Source organism: Lonchura striata, chromosome 4 (genome assembly GCF_050655825.1).
Source record: "Lonchura striata isolate lonStrDom1 chromosome 4, ASM5065582v1, whole genome shotgun sequence".
NCBI classification, from domain to species: domain Eukaryota; kingdom Metazoa; phylum Chordata; class Aves; order Passeriformes; family Estrildidae; genus Lonchura; species Lonchura striata.
The window spans coordinates 33,935,157-33,956,139 of record NC_140706.1 but is presented as its reverse complement, the minus strand read 5'-3'; the positions used below and the strand labels follow the sequence as shown (position 1 = coordinate 33,956,139).

The window sequence follows — 20,983 nt, the reverse complement described above, 5'->3', positions numbered from 1 at the left end:
TGAATCGCAGTATGGAGTGAGAATAAATGTGCTGAAAAACACAGTGAGAGTCTGTTTGCTCTTGCGATGTTAACTTCAACTGAAAATAGTGTTTTAGAAAGCTGGAAGCTCTTACCTTAATTTTCAAGATATGCTATTGAAAAGGGATTGTAAGTCACCTAATCTAAAGCTTCATTGTAATGAGCAACCCGTCCTCTGATACCATTCATAAATTGATCAAATTTCCTTTACAGCTTTAATCCTGAAACCTTTGTACTATGTACACATGTATAAAGTATTTTTCCAACTATAGACTAACTGTATGTACTTCATATCTTTGTGGTCACAATACAGCAAGGAGAGTACTAGGAATAAATTCTTTTGGGTTATAAAAGTAATACAGAAGAGGATATTGCCTTGTTCATGCTGGTATCCTATTATCTTTAAAGTTTATAGCAAAATCCTTAGAAATGGATTATGATGTCTCCTTCATTCTCAGGCATTCATCAGAAGGAATTAGATGCTGATTTGCACATTCTGAAACAAGTTCTCATAAGGACAGCACACTTAATTTTGGACACTTGTGAAAACAACTTGCCTGCAGAGCACACTGCACGTGAACCTTTAGACAGAGTAAATTTTTCTGACGCCAGAAAAATCTGGTTGAATACTTGAAGTAATTTTGTGCCATGCTTGATAAATGACCAGTAGCATTGCATCTTCTATTGGTAGTTCATACTACAGTACAGAAACATATTCATATTGATTTCACCAAGAATTGCAAAATACTCAATAGCTAATTAAAATTACAAATTCGTAGTAAAATGTATTTCCTACATACTTGAGTATAAACTATTGTCTTTCTAAATCCCTCATTATTTGAGGAAAGCCATTTGCGGAATTTGCCAAAGATATATGTTAAAAACAGCCAAAATGCATTTTGATAGGAATACTGTCTCAGTAATGATGTGGACAGATCTGAAATAACACCATATACATGAAACAAGATATTCCACAATAGGTATATACAACGGACTTGGTCTTGTAGCTTAACTTGAACAGTTTTTTATTTGGGGACTGTATCTTTCTAAACATGGAAAATTAATATAATGCAATCCTTCCTGAGTGACATTGAAAAAGGTTCTGTTGTTCTTGGATTAAGAATTATTGGTTGTACAAAAACGCAATGACAAAAAAATCATGGTAGAATTTACTGGCCAAATGAAAAAAGGCAGTGGGGAGCAATTAAGTATATAAAACCATTGTAAGGATTATGAAGGTTGTAGATTAGATTACCCTGGGTTATACCACTCCATAAAACTCATTTTCATCTCTGTATCTGTACCATTTCAGGAAAAAAATCCCTCCTGAAAAGACTCCTGAGTAGTTTGTATGCTCTGAAGAATATAAAAATCCCAGACAGGACAGTATTGTTTCTCCTGAAACCATACATTCATTACTTTTCCATCAGAAAAGTTAGACAACTGGTGTACAAAATTTTTTTCCTACTTTTCTACATATTGTAGAAACTACGTGATGATGTCTGGGGGAAAGCACTTTGATGTAAAGAACATCCTATTTATGATCTCCTGACAATTCTAAAAAAAAAAAAAAATCCCTCTTTCATAAAGATTTGGTAATACCAGAAATATGAAAATTCATTGTAACTCATTTTCTGTGCTAATGCAAATAACATCTCTTCCCACGTTATTTATGGTGCCTTCTTAGCTCAGCATTGATCTGACCAAAAGTATGTGGTCTATTTTAGGTGCTGAAAGAGGGACTGAGGGAAGAGAGATTTATTGCAGGTTCAAAGGTAGAAGCCCAGGAAATTACTTCAGAATAGATGAAATGCCTATTATGTACAGCCAGTTCTCTGGCTTCAAACATCAATTAGAGATTTAATCTTTTCCCTAGAGATTGAAGTAGTTTTATTTTGGGTGCATTGATTTACTGCAACTGTATACAATTAACTAATACTGGGTGAATAAACATCAATGTAGATGAAATTTATAATTTCTATCTTCAGCAAGTAAATAGGAAACACAAGTAAACATGACCCGTTAATTTAATGTTTAGATTAGTAAAAATAATATGATCATTAACACAGGGTAATATTTATGTTTGAATGTTTAATATATGGATTTCCATTTTTTTAATAATTCAGTCAAGGAGAATAAATGTGCTGGAGTGAAATTAAATACACAAAAAATGTGGAGGAAGTCATTAAATGGCTTTTGAAAAATTACAGTAAATTTTCCTAATGTTGTAGTTTTAAATATTATAATTGCCATACAATGTTAAGCTTCATTACACAGAATTGTAATTTTTACTATGTGTGGGTATTTTGTTTTTCAGCATAGAAATAGGATTCATACAGATGCCATTCAGCACTTAAACCAGTAGAAAAAATGTCAGGCAATTGTATCTCTATAGCCATTTATAATTGTAACAAAGAATATATTGTGGTTTAGAATGTGAGATTTGAAGTTGTAGTTTTTCTTTTAAAATATATTTAACACAAGTGAAATTCTCTAATAAAATGTATCAATATGTGTACTCTAAGTGAACAATTTTTTTTTTTAAATTTGGAGCAAATTGGCTTTTTAGTTTGGCCTGTTTGTTGCTTCTTACTAAGAAAAGAGCCACTAGCACATATCTCTTATGTTCAGGTAGTTTACCTTAATTGATATATATATATATATATCCATAAATAGGAAATTATTTTATGTACATGAGGAAAAAAATAAAATATAAGAAACATGCCTCACATTCCTGCGAAATAATTTTAATCATTTCTTAAATGTTAAATAATTCATTTTTGAATGAAAATAAATTGAAAGTACAATGAAAGAATATAATTTCATCAAAGCTTAATTTAATTTTAAGCAAAGTAATTTGAGACTAAAAATTATATAATACTGTGATTATACAGTTTTCTGTATGTGGATTATCTTACTGTCCAATTTTTAATACTCATGCTCTGTACTGACGAATATACTTAGACTTTACTTTTCATGTGAAGTAATTGGCCTATGAAGCTTTTTTCTACAGTTCCTCCTAACAGTCTGTTGGATTTTCAGTTACAAGTAGGGTGTTTGAAGTAGTGGTTTTCTGAACCAATATTTTGAATACTTCTGTTTTGCAGAAACTAATGTGAACAATGTGTTGCTGTCACAAGGAAGAGGAGAATTCAAGGCACTGTACTGCTAAAGAAAATATTTATTGTAATGCTATTTGCCTTGGTATAAAAAATGCTTAAAGAACCTTAAAGTAGTTTTCAAACAAATCGATTTTATATTTCCTCCAGTGCTCATCCTTTTAGTATTGTAGACTGAGAAGATAAACTCTCTCACTCTGTGGGAGTTCTTCATTCAACTTCTTGGAATTTTTATTTCTGTCTCACTGATTTCTCTTTAATTGGAGCCAATACAGAGGGGGAATACTTTTGAAGAGTAGTTAAGCAATCTGTTTACATTGGTTGAAGTAAGATTGAGTTGTAATAACTTCTCTATAGCTCTTGCATAACCTTTTGTTATTTATGCATGGGTACTGTTATTGGTCTTGTCATAGAGGACTGTGTGGTTACTAGTCATGGGCAGAGGTTTGTGTCATAGGCCCTGCTGTACTGGTGGCTCTATAAATTAAGGGATTAAAGTCTAGAATCAAGAGCTGTTACATTTTTTGCACAAAAATATTCTTTATGCTCTCAGTATTTATTTTAATTATGTTTCTTCACTTCAAAATCTCTTTTTCCGTACAGCATTTTACCCTTAACTCCCACCATGGTAGGTTTGGATTGGATATTAAGAGAATTTTCTTTACTGGAAGGGTGACTGAACATGGAATAGGCTGCCCAGGGAAGTGGTTGAGCCACCTGCCCTTCAGGTATTTAAAAGACAGGTAGACATGGCACGTAGAACATGGCTTAGCAGTGGACTTGTTTAAGCATTAGCTTAACAGTTGGACTTGATGGTCTAAAGGGCTTTTTCCAGCCTAAATGGTTCTGTGACTTTACTCCTACTTAAAGTAGAAGATCTGTCACTGTGAAGAAATGACTGTTGAAATCATAGAGCAAATAGGCCAAAACTAGACTGTGAAAAATCATATTGCCCGTATTTTCACATAATCAAAGAATAAGCTGAGTTGGAAGGGACCCACAAGGATCATAAAGTCAAAATCCACACAACAGCCCCAACAGTCGCACCATGTACCCAAGAGTATTGGCAAACACTTCTGGAAGTCTCAGGCTTGCTGATGTGACCATGCAGGTGTAGACTCTGATGAGGTCACCTTTCAGTCTCCTTTTCTCCAGGTTGAAGAGATCAAGTGACCTCAGCTACTCCTTGTTCAGCTTTCCCTCAAGGCCTTCACCATCCCTGTTGCCCTCCTTCAGGCACTCTCTAGTAGCTTAATATCTTCTTTATATTGTGGCACACAAGCACTTGGTGAGGTCACCCCAGTGCAGAGCAGAGAGGACAATCCCCTCCCTTACCTGGCTGGCTGTGCTGTGCCTGATGCACCCCAGGACACAGTCACATCCTCCTGGCTGCCAGGGCACCGCTGGCTCAGGTTCAACTTCGTGTCAGCTGAGACTCCCAGGTCCCTTTCAATGGCACTGCTTTCCAGTATCTCATTTCCCAGTCTGCACATATTTCCAGGGTTGCCACTTTTTTTTTTTTTTTTTTTTTGCTTAAAGTTGCCTCAAATCTAGTTTTTATGTCAAAGCTGATTATCAGTTTCATGTTTGTCTCTTTCAATATTTTGAGGCTGATTTTTTTTTTTTAATTATCCACAAAATGTCAAGTTCTATTGCTGAATATTCTTTGCCTCAAGACTAACTGCAAATTCTACAGACTGATTAAATACACTTGTGATTTCTCCTCTCTGGTCTGTTGCAAATGCTGAGGTATTTTAGAGGAGGTAATCAATATTGTGTAGCCAGTTCCGGAGAGGATGGCAGTGGCGGGTACGTGCCATGGCCCCGGGTGGTGGCAGGGCCCGGCTGGCACAGCCGCATGAGGCCGCGCGGCCGCCACGAGAGCGGCACCTCAGGAGAATCCTCTGCCCCGATGGTGCTGGGTGCTGCTCGTGGGTGCACAGCTTGGGCAACTCTGCACTCTGAGAGGAGGTGAAAGGATGAGAGAGGACACCTGTATGCCAGCCCAAAGAGTCCTTTATTTACCCAGGTGGGGCAAGAAAGGTGCCCTCTGGGTGGGTGCAGTGACAAATGCCAAAGAAATCAAAGATTACAGCAACTCAAATAGGGGATGGGCAGACAGGGGTGCAAACCTGTCTCACCCAATGGGGATAAACCAGAGGGACACAACAACCTATGATAATGTAACAGGGGTAGGTGCAAGGTCAGGGGACAAATGGAAAAGCTAAACTGGAGTGATTGGAAGAAACTGTGGGTGGTTACAGGATTGACAGCAAAAAGGGTATGAACAAACTTGAATTGATGGAACCAAATAAGGGAGAAAACAGGGAAAGGTGAGAAGACTGGCAAATAACTGGGGAGCCAAGTGGTGGGAAGTTTTGGGGTAAACAACTTTGATCAAACCAACGGTGAGGGGACAAATGGGGCTAACTAACATTATAAATAAAGGCTAACTAACATTAATAAAACCAACTGACTAAATCAAGCCACACTGCAACAGATTGCACCCGTGATCTCTGAGTGTGCCATGATGACACTTCCTGAGTAATTTTTCAAGTCATTCTGCATGCATTCTAATAAGCTTGTCACTTTCTTCATCTTGATCAAACACAGGAAAATTAACAAAAAAAAAAAATCTATATTGTTTCTCAGCTTTCTAGTCAGTTAATTTAGATGACTTGGAAGTGTGTTAGTGATCTAAACTTTTTCTCCATTAATTTTCAATTGACTGTGTCATTGTCTATGATTTTGTCATAAAATATACTGAACTAACATGATCAGTTTTGGGGAAATTTTGAAATATAGCATGTTGGCATCTCTGATCCATATGTGCTGTAAAGCTTGATATCAAACATTTAAAATAATTTTTAAGGAAACCAATTGCCCATCAAAAATAGGCAAAAGGTGAAGAATTTCCTTTTTTAAATAAGTACTCAACGGGTACTGCCAAGTACATGCTTGTCTTTCATATGCTATGATGAAATGAATTTAAATTATAAAGTAAATAACAACCCTAATTAATTTCTTTTTTTTTTTTTGAATGATGAACCTGTTTTTAGATCACTGTTGGCAAAATAACATGGCACTAAGTGTTCCGTGTTGGTTTTTATGTAGATTACGTACACACAGAACTGTTTGGAAATAGTCCAAATTCTGTGGGTCAAGCTATGAAATGTTTTAAGATGTTTATGCTAGGACCTGTGGGATCTTTTTTTATAAATACAGTTTGCTATATTTGTGTCTACTAAAAAATTAGTTTCCTCTGGCAATGAAGGTTCAGTTTTTTGGCATCAAGTTTTTTCATCTCAATAGTATTCAAAGTTAGCTGGCCTTCTAGAAGACAATACTTTATGAAAACAGTTTCTGCTTAAATATTTCCACATAATTGTGTTGTTGCAGACTTCTTTTATACAAGCCAGTTGATTCTCAAATGTAGAATTAATTGAACCTGGATACATCTACTTCTTAGACAGTGAAAACAAAAGGAATAAAAATACCAAGAAAACTCTTGGTTATTTCAGAATGCAGTTTGTAGGTAAATTCTTTTTTTTGTATTTTTATTTTCTTTGCAGTATTTCTGTACTTGTATTCTTCCTCAGATTAATGGGAAGTTGACATATTAATACAACATGTGTAGCATATGACTTAAAAATGATAACATTTTAGGCAAGAATGTAATACCTTGAGCAAAGATAAGGAATTTCTCACAGTTTAAACTTTAATTGAAATAATATTTTTTTCTTTTAGAATGATTGTGCTTACTCAATTTTTTTTGTGGCTATATATAGTCCAGTGTTCATGTGTTCCCTGCAGAAACCTGATTAGGCAAGTATATTTAAAGAGCAAAAACTGTCTGTCCTTAAAGAAGACTGTACCTGTCATTGAGACAACCAATTTTGCACCTAATGTAAAAACTTCATAGGGATAGATTATAAAAAGAACAAAGATTCTTGTGATGACAGAGCATTCCACTAATATATCAAACCTGAAACTAATGATTAACTCCATTCTTTATTGGATAATTTTAATGACTTTTAGTATAGCTTCAAGACATAACACATACAGTCATTTTCAGATTTCTCATTTTTATAGCCATCAGCAGACTATATCTTAATGGCATTCTGAAAAGGAATGATAAAGGAGTTAGAAAGGTGGCTGAAATGGATTTCTTTACCTACAAATTGTATATATGTGACTCTGCAGTCTAGGAAGGTAAAATGGACAGAGTGGGAGTCAAATGTCCATGAGTTAGAAATGCCCTATGTGATAAGAGTCAAACAGTACAATGGGAGTGCTGCACAGATACATAACTTCAGCTCTATAATGCAATATACTCTCCATAGGTTTCATTAGCTTAAACAGACCATTTTGAATACTAAACATGAGTAGACTGGAACATGGACATTTTTTCTTCCAGTTGTGAAGTTAACAGGTGTGTTCAAAGCATATTTAGGTGATACCCACGTTTCAGTGACCAGCCTTTCTTTAGTTTTCTTCTTTTTGCCATAATATTGCCTAATTTAGATTTAAATCATCTGACCTTTCCTCTTAGTACAGTTTCAACTCTTAACACAATGCATCTATTGTGGTTGAGGTTTTTGGTGTTTGGTTTGGGGGTTTTGGGGAGGGTTACTTGGGGGAGGGGTTGATTATTTTGCTCTATTTTGTTTTGTGTTTCAAATGTGTTTAAATACCCTGAGATATTAAGATAAATACCTAGAAAGAGCAGTCACCAAACCCACTGGTCTGTTTTTCCAAAACTACCTATGTCACTAATTTATAAGACAGATAAAATTTAGTAGTATGTGCTTTTGGGGTAATGTTATTTCTCACTCAGGATTGTCAGATATATTGTGTCCCTGCTTCATTCTCTAGACTCGGTTTATAGAAGGGAGATCAAGCAGGTTATGTCAATACTAACACAGCAGTTATTGGCTGTATTTTAATAAAACCTTTCTTTTATGTGCCAGTAAAAATAAGTGGTATCAAGAAGAAATATAGCAGGAATTAGAAGAAAATATGTTAGATTATTATTGGTGTATTCTTTGGAGGAGAATAGTCAAATCAGTGACAATCAGTTCACCTAAGTTCATGTTGAGAATGATAAAGTGTGATTGAAATAATCAATGCTGTATTTTAAATAGAGCTGGGATAAAAGATTCTACATTCAGGAAGCCAGACTTATCTATTTATATGTTATTCAAGTGGTGGAAGGCTGCTAACTCTATTGCTTCCTGTCTTCCTTTATAATCTTACTACCTCCTTTAAATTTAAAGGAAATACCTGGTTTTCATTCTCCAAAAGCTCAACTACCATTCAACTGTTCTACCCTGTTATAATGTTCTTATGCATAAAATGTCACATTCTTGAATTAAACTCTGTGAAAGATCAGCTGACTTTGACTTGACTTGATTACATTCTAAGTTGAACAATGTGTAGGAAAATCCCCCTTAGCTGTGTGACTTAAATCCATCAAGGGAATAGCCCTCATCAGTTTCTTACAGTCACTCTTACGGAAAGAAGAGAAGATCTTTGTACTCCTATTAAAAATGTATGAATATAAATCTGGTAGGAACTGGAAACTGAACATGGAATCACTGTTCTCTTTCCAGACTGACATCTACAACAGGTGCAGGGATATGTTAAGACTTCTACAGAAGGAGGTTATTCTTTTATCCTATTTTATCCTTTTATCCTGTTCTCGTTCTTAAGAACCAAAACCACAACAGAATGTTTTCATGAGTTAGATTTAGAAATTAACCATTGCTGCCAAAAAGAAGTTGAGAATAGACATTTTGCAATCCTTCCTGAGATTACTTTGTCTTTAGTGTAGAAATGAAATTACATCAAAGTTTAGAGAGAACCTAGAAGAAAACAATTCTGAATTAGCATGTAATCAATAAATGCACATTACCTTTATTAAAACTATAAGTGTAGAAATTGCCATTTCCATGGTAATAAGCTTATGTTGATACAGGAAGACTGAAAAAATAATTTTGGGAAGATCAGTAAGGGGATGCTGGAGAGAGAGGAGACAAGGGACCAAGACCTGGGTTGGGTAAAATAGTTTGGGAGAACATGAATACAGAAAGAAACTCTGTGGAAATTTTAAGATTTTATGAAAAGTTATTACCTGACAGTATTTTAAAATTTACTTTAGCTTTTTTCTATATGTATATTAGCTCTGCTATGTGATATTTGCTCTTGCATTTGGATTTTTTCCAAATGCAATACATGAATCCCAATAGTTTTCTCAGAATTAATATTTTTGCTATTTTTGTTCTGAGCAGTGGTCTCCAATTTATTCTTGTTTGTCTCTCTTTCTGCTTCCTTAACTAACTCAGATCTAGTACTTATTAAAACCCACAAAATCAAATATTTTTAGCTCTGATTTTTGAATCTTATTAGAATAACTTCTAGTTATTTTTTTAACTACATAAGTACTTTTCTGGACTCATTAGTTTTTCAGCTCTTAAATTGTATTTGTTTTGGTGGAAGACTTTTCCTGTTTTTAAATTGTTTGATCAGATTATGCCAGTAAATGAACATCAGGTACATTGAGATCTAGCCACACTGTCCAAAATTGAGGCACGTATTTTAAGAGTCCTAAACTTCAATGTCTTCTAAAGGTACTCTCTTTCCATTTCATGGTATAGGGAATTTAGATGCTCAATTTACACTCCCTCATATATTACCAGTTGTGTTAATCCATACTGTATAATACAAGTAATTTCTGCCTCATTTCTGTTTAACCACTTGTTTGGAAGTTTTAGGCTTAAATTAAGTTCTTTATGCACTCCATTTTTGTGGTAGATAAGAACTTTTTTTCATTATTTTCTGAATTCAGTTATTTCTATTTTGTATGGACGCAGTTCATCAGTGAAGTAATTAAACCCCATGTTTTTGCCAACAGCTAATTTTAGTACCTGCTGGCTTTCACTTGTTGTGGCAGCAGTTGTCATTGTTAGACCCTAAACCCTGGTTTTGTTGTGTAGATATGTGTAAATGTGTATGTGTGTGTGCATACATATTTATATCCTCCTGCAAAGGTCACACTTCTGCCGTATATGACAAAGTGTTCATGAAAAACTACATGACTTTAGCACATTATCTTTACAAATGCCTTAATTACCATATGTCTGTGCATGCTACTACTACATCCTCACTAAAATGCTATTGCATAGCTTTCAATAGCTCTTTCTAAAATAATTGTGATTCTTACATAGTTTGAATTTTGGCTAGCCAGACTTCTCATACTCGGTTACAATTAAATCAGTGTTATTCTTTCCTAAAGGCAACATGTGTCCTAGTCTTATTGCTAAGTCTTATATAAGGATATACTCTCACCCAGGGTGAGATGGCTATGAAGCTGAATTCAGAGGGTGAGGAGAAATTCCTGTTGTATGTCTTTTCTGCTGAACCACTAAAAAGAAGCAGATGTAGAGCTAAAGCTCTTGATAGGGAGGATGTGTGCTAAAATCTACGAACAATTTCATGGGTGAAGGTATGGGTGTTAACGTCTCTTCTAACTTGAAGCAGCAGGTTTGTTACAGAGTACAGACAGCTTGGCTCCTGAAATGGACAAGTGTGTCTGCACCGGCCCAAGTTTCTGAGCTTTGAGGTAAAATGGCATGTTCAAAGGCAGACATGTGGTAGGCAGTTTAGGAAGGCTGGACCTTCCCAGTACCTCAGCCAGTGGGGAAAGGAAGAAGGCAACATGCAGCTGGGAGTTTTGTGTCCTCCAAAACCTGGAAAGAGGAAATCCCGTGGGCGCATGCCCCAGTGGACTTGGAATGAATTGCAAGATTCCTCTGTCTCCTTTAGAGACACTGGCTTTTCATAGTGTGATTTTCAATATGTTCTTTTTTGAGACTCTGCTGCCAACAGAAGGCAATGATTCTTGAAATTTTGGGAGGTATTCAGATTTATAAAAGGCTAAAGGTGAAAATGTGAAAATTACTCTATTTATTATCACTATGATTAATAAGGAAGTAGTTCCCTTGAACTCTTAGAGTTTTGCTTCCTTTGACCAGTACATCGCCATCATTTGCACTATCAGCTCTGTAGGCTGAGGGGCAGGTGCTGAGGGTTCCACTGGGGCAGGAATGTCGGGGTGCAGCCACAGCCCGGCTGAGGGCAGTGGGAGCAGAGCCAAGAGCCGCACACCGCCGGCCCCTGGCAGCACACAGGGCCGGGCACCTGCGGCACTGCCGGCTCGTGTCCTTGGGCTGGGAAGGTTTAAAAGCCCAGGGGATCCTTTGTTTGGTGTCCCTCCTCAGAGGGCACCAGCTTGGGCTGTTCCTGGGCTACTGCACCGTGAGCAGATGGCTTTATGGAGAGAGACACCTGAGCCAGTGCCATGGCAAACCTGGGATGGATCTGGTGAGAAACCTGCTCTGACTCTGGGATGGGATGTGGGAACCCCTCGGGTCACTGCAGCCACTGCTGTGGAGAGAGATCAGCCCCAGCTGTGGAAGTGTGTGGTGATAGAATGTCACTGCGAGAGTCTTGTGAGACTGGGAGTTTTCCCCAACAGCAAGCAGCATGCTTTTTATCATTACTGCAAGTTTTACCCTTCTTGTATTCATGATGGAAACCTTTTTACGGTTGTCTGGCATAGTATTGCATATCTTTAATTTTGAAAATGAAATAAAATATATACATTTAGGCAAAAAAGTACAGTTCTGATAGTTTAGATGACTCTTTCTGTGTTCTATTTAAACTAAGGCATTTGTGTTAACATTTGAACATTAAGGAAAGTATTAAATCATAGAATTTTAGGATATCTCAAGTTGAAAGGGACACATAAGGATCACTGAATCCAAGTCCCCATCTTGAGCTAACTAATGATCTAAAAATAGCCAATACTGGATATTCTGCCAGGTAGCTTTATATGCAACTGCTGCTGTCTCCATCATTGTTCTCATCTCTTCTTATCTTAGATGCCAACCTCTCCATATTGGATGGGGAGTTGGACTGCATCCAAACGATCTGGTCCATGTAATTTTTTTTCATCCCTATTTTTGGTTACTTATTTATTCTTCAATCTCTTCAACATGAGTCTGAATACTTAGAAGACAAAGCTAGATCTAACTTGAAAAAGATCATATAGCAAGTAACCACAGACCCCAACATTTTGGTTGTTTCTGTTGTCTGAAGGGAGATTTTCTCTGTAGATCTTGTTTTTGTAGATCTTGTCTTCAAAATGGATATATTCAACTGATGGAAAAATGTAATTACTGTCCTTAAGATAATTTATCACCGAACTACATTTGTGACATCAGCCATTATGAGGTCTAATGCATGTAATTGGCAAATGTGTTTGCATCGCATACTTTATTCTAATTGACGTCTACCATATTGCTGCTGACAGCCTTTCAGCCCAGATGAATGCTTTTTGCCAAGAGCTGAAGTAGTCATACATGGACACATTGTAGTGAAGATAGAGTAAAATTCACTGTGTATTTTTTTACTGCTCAGGTGTCAAGTCACCAGTTCTGAATAGTGAGGCTTTGACATGCATCAAGTAGATTTGTAATGGTTTGACAGTGTCACTTCTGAGGGTTTGTACAGTACACCGAAAGAGGACTATTGAAATAATGAAAGGTTGCTATGTGCTTTGAAGGACTGAATGTAATTCATAAAAGGCAAAACTTTATACACCAAATCACTGAAGAAAAATATTTTACTTAAGAAACTATTAGACATTTTCTTTCTTGTAATAAGATTACGCTTTGTCATCAGCACTCATACAAGAGGACAATGAAAGTTAATTTTATGAGTTACTGAAGGCCATGAGACTTTCCAAAGCCATTAAATAGTCAACATACCTACTACAGTGGCATCCTGTCAAATAGTAGAGAGTAGCCTGTCAGTCTTAGTGAACTAAATCATGATGTACTGTTGCATGTAGGCAAAGGTCTTCAGTGATAAAGATAAAATAACTGTAGTGTTAGTGAGATTAGGATGTTTCTATTTGTTGTTTTGGCTATAATTAATTCACCCTAAAATCTTTAGAGGAAAAGTCAGAGAAGCACAGTATCACTGTATTGAAGTGGTTGTTCAGATAAAATAAGTATATTGAAAGAGTAAATTACATTAAATTGACATAATACAGTAATATTGAAACAGGAAAGCTACACATTAAGCCAGTTTTTATAGGCATTTGAACATAAAAAGTCATTGTTACCATCATTTCCAGTACTCCTTTTTTTTCTATATATTAAGGCATATTTTCTCCTTTCTTCCAGAGTTCCTTGAACATTCTTGCTATACATGATAAAAAAACAATCTAAATTGTAAATTTAGATCAAAACAAAATCTTACTTCATTATTTGAATGTCCTATTAGTTTCAAGCCTATTTTAAATTGCTTTTCACCATGTTATTCTTTGCAATTTGAAATATTCAAGAACTTAACTTTGAAAAAATAAAACTGTTTCATTTTAATACATCTTTTAGATCTGGTAGCTAAAAGCCAGCTCACAGCACTGTACTTGAAATATGTTGTCCATTGTAGACAATATTCTAGATTCATTCAGTCATGCCTGGATTTCATTAAAAATCTACAAGGGAGAGAAATGGCTAGAACCTTTCCTCCTGTTTTTGATAAAAGGTTTAAATTAGAGAAACATATTTAGTTTTAATAAGCTCTGAAAGTTTACAAGTAAGGATTGTTCATATTTTTGTGAATGTTGGGTAGAAAGCCTTTTTTACAAGTTCTCATATTATGCTTATAATAAGATATTGATTAAATTGTTTTAACTCTCTTCCCAAGCAGCATTACTGCATCATAAAATCACTGAACCATTAAGGCTGGAAAAGAGCTCTAAGATCATGAGCTCTTTATGGCATCTCAGCATACACATCCATGTCTCTTACAACATGCATATTGTCTAAAAGCTATTCTGTATATTTTTATAGTATCTATGTGTGAGGTATGTGGGCTTCCAGAGAACACATATAACGTATGAAGGATTTGGAAAAAGAATTCAGAACTTCAGAAAGAAGTTTAGCTGTGCAGTAGCAAAAGAATTATGATTAGATTTTTCATAAATAGACTATTTGATATTTTCAAACAGTTAAGGTGAATTTACTTTTCACCTTAAGATGACAATTTTTTTCAGGCTCGTGCTTATTCAAAGTATTTTCTCATAGGTCTTATTGGAAGTAGAATTAATATTTTTACCAGTCATTGGACATAATTTTTCTAGTGATGTTGTGTTTTCTATAACATACACTGTACAAATAAGCTGCTAGAAATTGAAATATCTTTCATATTTTAAAAGGCAAAACATGATAGCAGTAATATGATTTTATAGAACTCTGAAAATGTAAATGACACATCTGTAACCAAAGGAAATGTGTCTGAAGGTTTCCCTAACTATCTGCATGGAAGACAATTGAACACAATTGTAAGTAATCATCAGAGTACATATATCTAAGACATCTATGCAAATTTAATTTTTTAGCATTTTGCTAAAATAAATAGCAACTATTCTCAAATTTTAAATTATGTAGTTTTTCAGATTTGACATCTACTTTTTGTACAATGTGATCCATAACCTGTGTGTGTCCATTTCAGATAGCAACGCCTATTTGCACAAAATTTAGCTTTCCATCTACTTTTAATATGTAATATCCATATTACATAGTTTATAGGACACTGAGGTTGGTCAGGCATGATCTGCTCAGCCAAGAAGAAATGGATTCTACAAATACCTAATCCACAACCTTTTTGGGGACACGGTTAAGGCTGACCAGCCTGTAGCTCCTTGGTTCTTGCTTTTTGCTTGTCATAAAGAGGAGCGTGACAGCAACTGCCTTCAAGTCATCAGAAACATTTTAAAAAGGACAGGCAGTCTCACAGAGACACCTGCTAGCTCCATGAACACCTCTGAGGGTGCCGTGCACCAGGGCCATGAACTTATATTAGTCTAAGCAGGTTAAGTAAGTGATCCACTCCTGTTTCATCTCCTGCAGGTGCTGCTTCATGGCTGGAGCATCTCTTCAGAAGCTTAGGGACCCTAGAGGCTTGAGGAGAAGCCTTATCAGTGGAAAAAGGCACGGAATACCAGTGCTCTTTGTATATGGCTTGTCTCTAGCCCTGCTGTCCCATGGGGCAGTGGCAGCCACTGCCCAGGGCTGCCTCCCTGCGCTTGGTTGCAGCTGCTCCCTGCGGCCGTGTCCTCCTGTGCCCACCGAGGGCTCACGGCTAATCCTGGCTCAATACATCTTGTCCTGCCCTGTCCCATACTGCCCTACCTCCCTGTCTTGCTGCAAGGCTTTTAGAAGATTGGCAAGTTTTCTAGACAGGCTTTTTTTTGCATGGAAAAGGAAATAATAGAGTTTAAAAACCTCCAGACTTGGAAAAAGAGTGTGTGAGGGTGTGTTTGGTGTTGGCATTTTTTTATTTAATTTTTTTAAGGTTTTATTTATTTGTTTGACTTATTTATCTATGAGCTTTGTGAGTGATGTTGAGTAGAAGCCAAGGCATGTGCTGCTGGCAGATAAGAAAAATAAGGCAAAAAAGGAGACTGGAATGAACAGATAATGTTCTGACACATTTGATAGATATTCCTTATCTTGGATGCTATTATCATGGAAGTAGTAGAATTACAGGGCTGAACTGCTTTTCTTAGGGTCATTTTATATGTTAAGGGTGGGATATTACAGACCTGAGAAGCCAGAGAAAGTCTTATGAAAAAAATTAATCTAGTACTTAAAATGCGATACAGATGTTAACAAAGTCTTCTCACCAGGGATAACTGAAAATTTCTCATTGCTTTCATATGTCAAAGGGACAACTATCCCAAGGCTTTGTGTAAGCAGCACATCTGTTTTAGACTTCTTGTCCTGTTTTAAACTTTTGTTAGACAGTGGACTATATTTTTGTTAATAATCCTCCAAAAGTATATGATGCCTACTATGGCTTATGGAAAGTTGTAGTCTCTAATTTCCATCCTAATATTAAAGAAAATGGCTTAACCTTATAGATCAGAGAGGGTGAAGTGTTGAGAAGAAGATGAGCACAACTGAGCTGGAGTAGCAGAGAAGCTGAAAAAATATGGGCTACAACGGCATATATATGCAGTGAACATGTAGCTCATTCATTTATTCAAGAGGAACAGCAGTTCCATGAGTTTCTGTGACAGCATAAAGGAACACCTGACAACTTGCTATTAAGTTCAGCTTGTTAGCTTATTCCTCAGTTGATTTTCCTATGTTGTGGAGGTCTTCATGCACACATGTACCTGTGTGGTTAACTGATAGCTCCCTGTATTATCTTTTTTGTGAGCTGGCATAGGTGAACCTGGACAAATGAGACACTTGTTTTGAGTGGTCTTAGATTTATTTTGTTTTGTCTTCTGTGTTCTTTCCTGTTGTTAAAAAACCTTCTGTACTCTGATGTATATATTTCTCTATTTAAAGAGCTTCGCCCTGCAATCTAATATAGCTGTCCCAAAAAACAAACATACATTTTGAAAAACAATTATATTTAAAAAAAAATAACAGACTGCATTTTCATCAGTGCAAGCTGAAGAGCTATAATGCTTTAAAAAGAAATCTTCACTGAAAGATCCAAGGAGCTGGTGGGACAAATCTACATACAATTATGTAAAACCTTAAAAATTAAACATAAATTATCTCACATTCTGTTAGCTTCCTTGTGTGAGGTAAGAAGTGTCTTTTCCAACCTAGTTAATTGGGTATAGAAAGCAGTGGAAGATTCAGGGGTCAGTATTGGAATTTCACATGAGTGATGTTAGAATCCAATGATTTTAGTACATATAAAAAATTAATTACACAAAAAAATTACAAACTTATAAAACTAAATACAAATTATCTAACTGCAAGGCTAAGCTCAACTAGAAACAAAGAACTATATTTTATTTGCATCTTAGGTGCAAAGATTATTTGATTTATAAAGCAATAAAGTATGCATAAAGGAATAAACAAATCTTTACATGATGTATAGTAGCACCATATTTGAGAACTTAAGGATGGTGAAATTTCAAAAGCTCAGAAAAGGGCTGAAAATAAGACCTGAATAAATATCCAAAGAATTGTGCATCATTTTCTTATCTGAATCTTCCTGAAGGAAGGTCACTGAGGGATCTGAAATTATCAAGCTGTTCTTCTAAGCATCTGCAAGAGATACAGCAATTGTACAGCATAGATTTCTCAGGAATAAGTCAGTCCTATTTTGTGTCTTCAAAAACTGCAGCAAGCCTTAAGGGTTAGGAGACATTATTTTAATTTAGTAAATAAACTGCAGTTTTGATAATTGTGTAGCATTCTTTTAAGCAAGCCACAGAACTGTGATCTAGATAAAATTAGACTACAAGTATTATTCAAGTTTTTTGGGTTAAAAGGATATAATATTTATTGGCAGTCACTCTTCCACAGTAACTGGGGTTGTGGGGAGGAGTGTAATTATGTAAAATTCTGTACTGTAATATTATTCTATGGTATTGTTGGCCATTTTGGAAATGGAGTAGATGCTAATATTGCTGCTGTCCCAGGCTTAAAATAATCCAAATAAATTGTAGAAATACCAGAAAATAATAGACATTCAATTTGGTGTAAAAAAGCAGAAGCCATAAGTAGAAATAATGAACAGCACAAATGGAAGATGAAGAATTCCTTCTAATGCTTCAGGGAAGAATATGGGGACAGCATATTTACCATGCCATACTGTTACATGTGTGGCAGGTTCCAGATTTTTTGTTTTCTTACACAAGTGATTTCCTTCCTTCCAGCAGTAGCAGAACTCAAGATGTGCTAAAATGCCTGGCAGACATCTTTTGACAAATCTGAAGACACTTCATTCCTCTATCACCCTTTATGAATTGGAGGCATGACAAACATTTCTGTTTACTGGGTTGATAGTCTGTGGCAAAGGCACAAGGAATAGAAACTGCTGAAACAAGATCCACTTAATCTCTACAGATGTTTAGGAGCATAATGTGTAAGGATCCAGTAAAATAACATGGAGGCTTGAGTTGTCTACGTTTCTAAATGTGCAAATAAAATGTACCTGGTTTTTGATAATTCATTATATTAAATATTAAAGGCATCAAAAGAAGCCTGAACCAAATTTATTCAATCTAAAAAATGGGAATAATGAGGGTTGCAATATAGAAAATTTTTGATAAAGGATATCCGCATAAACTTATTTAGATATGACAAGAATTATAAGGAATTAATTTGCAGCAAAACCTAGATATAAAAGATAAAGTAAGAATGGTTATCTCCCAGGGTAGATTTTCTTTAAAAAGTGTTATTTGGAGTGTGATTCAGCTACTTAAAGGGAGTAGTACCAGCCCTTGTCAGTATTGGTTTGGATGTGAAGATACATCTGAACCCTGCCTCCTTTAAAAAATACCAAAACAGGCCATTTTTAATGCCTTATTCCTGGCTCTTCTGCTTTCTGTAGAACTCTGCCAAGTATGTAAATAAGAATCAGAGAGAAGAGAAGCTGCTTCTTCTATTTCTACTGAAATTCAAAAATTATGAATTAACTCTACTGTTAAATAAATATGACTGTTTATTTCTTGTATTCTATGTACTCCAGTAGTTCTACATGCTGAACAGAAATGTGGTTGTGGTGTTTTGGGTGGCTGGACCAGCTCCCTCTGTGGTCATTATGTTTCTCCTCTCAGGCTACCACATAGCTGCTAAGGTGTAATGATAACATCTGTTTGATTCTACTTGGCAGTCTTGAGATTGTAGAACTCTGGAATCACTTGGGTACTACAGAATTAAATGAAGACTAAATTTAAACTTTTGTCTGCTATAATTCCATATTGATGAATAATCGTATGGACTGTGCCATAAACTATTGTTCAACATATTCTCATTTTTTCATTTCTAATAATTTGCTTTGTTATTTTCTTTATTTAGCTGCACTGACTCTCTACTGGTTATTTCCTAGGTGTAGCTACAGAAAGATAGAAAATTGATCACAGGAAGAGAACACACTCTGGATTTTCTTCTGACGTGCAGACTACACTGATTGAAGTATTGAATCCTTTTGCAACACCACCTTCCTGTAAGTAGGCTCAATCAGGGGGAAACAGAATTTTGTTGGATTTCTGTGAAATTCAGTGCTCTACAAGGAAAATTGCTAATTTAGTATTCTACCAGAGAAACAGCTACAAATATTTGTATGTACACGTAAGAAAGAACAATGTGAATGCTTAAAGCTTGTTCTGATGTTCCTCCACTGCCTTTTCTGAAATTTAGATTGAGGAAGGAATATCATGAGTTACAGGCATTATTAGCCAGTTTTTGGAAATGGTAACTCTCTATACTGTAGGAGGTGAAATAATGAATTTATAAGGCAAGAAATAGAATTGTAACATGAAGGAATTATAGGGATATCTGTATTTGTTCTTATCAATTTCTCTGTGTGTCACTAAGATAACAAGTAGTCATAGTCTCTTCCAGGTAGAGATACACACTATGAACACTAAGAGACAGTGTAAGCATTGTCCATGGCTGCCCTTGGCTCTGTGCCTCATAGTTATTGCCAAGGGACACAGAAATGAAGTTCTGAGATCCTCAGAGTGACAGTCTAAGGATACGTTGTGACTAGTAAATATTGAATGTTTCTTAAATTGGATTTTATCACTACCACAAGCTGAGATATAAATCTCTTTCTTGCTACGGGAAGGATTGGATATTTTGAGATATTTTGAATTTATGAAGCATCCAGGTTTATAAATTAAGGCCTTCTATTGCAACAGGTGTTTGGACTGACATACCAGTTTTCTGAATTCAGAGTTATAAGTTGTGCATACAAAGCAATACTATTTTGGAATTATTTATTCATTTTAAAAAACGCTAGAAAATGTTATATTGCCTTATTTGATTGCCATTTTATCTTGTTGAAATGTGTAGATATGTTGATTTTCCTAGATGATAAAAAAAAACCATGGTGCTGATTAGGGAATGATATACCTGTATTCCTATGATATACTAAACTTCTTTAGAAGTTTGACTCTGAAATTCAGGTGTTGATATTAACTGGAATATTCAGTGCAAAGGAACTAAAATAGGGATCCAAAATGATGAAATAAAAAATTTTACTGTATTGAGCATTTAACTTATCATTGTCAAACATATCAGTGTCATTTGTGCACTTTATTTTCTATCGTATCATAACATATTTGCATCTACTGAAACAGCTCTTGAATATTCAGTAGTAGTGTATTGTTGTTTTGTGTGATTTTTCACTTAAAGTTGACTTTTTTTCAGGGATCTAGGGAATGTAGCTTGCCATCTGTTTCTTAAATCTCTGTACATCTCTTCTGCATTGAGTGGATAGCCTTTGTTGCCTGGTTTCATGATTTGGAAATAGGAAGTGATGCTTTGAGATAAGGCAGTACAAGGTTACATTATTGCTCATTTGTTTATCTGTACTCATTACATTTGAACCCTCTGTAAGGAGTGGCATTTGATAAGGGAAGGGTCTTACTATGCTGTTTCTAAAACTTAATAGAAAAGAAAGGCCGAGCAGAGGGGAGGGAGTTGCAAACTGACTGGCTGGCTATAGGGTAAACTTAAATTGTAGTAGGTGAGGGAGTGAAAAATTGCAGCTGTCTGTTATGGGAGAAACTTCTGTCGGAGCTCAACACTTTCTCACAAGCTAAAAACATTGCAAATTGTAGATATATCAGAAACAAGGTATCATAAAGTTTCTCATACTTCATAGAAATTTGTTCTTCTAATGGCCACTGTGAGCAGTTTGTAAATCTTTTCAGCTTCGGTATTCAAAACCAGAGGAATGCTGACATATCTATAAACATAGGGAGATGCAGTTTTGGGAACTGAAATGCCT

The 20,983-nt window shown here is 35.7% G+C and overlaps 1 protein-coding gene across 29 annotated transcripts in view; it reads left to right on the top strand.

Moving 5' to 3' along the window:
• TENM3 (teneurin transmembrane protein 3) overlaps positions 1-20,983 on the top strand; it is a 1,286,597-nt gene that overhangs the window by 31,810 nt on the left and 1,233,804 nt on the right. For all 29 annotated transcript variants that reach the window (XM_085578773.1, XM_085578775.1, XM_085578777.1 and 26 more), the window contains one exon: positions 19,076-19,192. The gene's annotated coding sequence lies outside the window, so the exon portion shown is untranslated. The remainder of the gene's footprint in view (positions 1-19,075; positions 19,193-20,983) is intronic.